The sequence below is a fragment of the Eriocheir sinensis genome, chromosome 1 (assembly GCF_024679095.1).
Source record: "Eriocheir sinensis breed Jianghai 21 chromosome 1, ASM2467909v1, whole genome shotgun sequence".
In the NCBI taxonomy this organism is placed as follows: domain Eukaryota; kingdom Metazoa; phylum Arthropoda; class Malacostraca; order Decapoda; family Varunidae; genus Eriocheir; species Eriocheir sinensis.
Window position 1 is genome coordinate 11,040,430 of NC_066509.1, and position 271 is coordinate 11,040,700.

Consider the following 271-nt stretch of genomic DNA (forward strand, 5'->3'; position numbering starts at 1 on the left):
GTCCACATTCCACTCCGGTTGGCGTAATTACTTGCCCTGATTCGAAAATTTTCATATATTTACTGTTATCTTGTATAATTTGTGTTGGTATTTATTTTTGCCTTTGCTTTCGCCTGTCAAGTTATCACAAATCACCTCGGACTATTGCGAGGGAATGTGTGACTCAAAAGGTTGGTGTGTGTGTGTGTGTGTGTGTGTGTGTGTGTGTGTGTGTGTGTTTTGTTTGTCAGAGCTTGAATACATGTTTACTTAGGTGCGAGCAACAAAACAG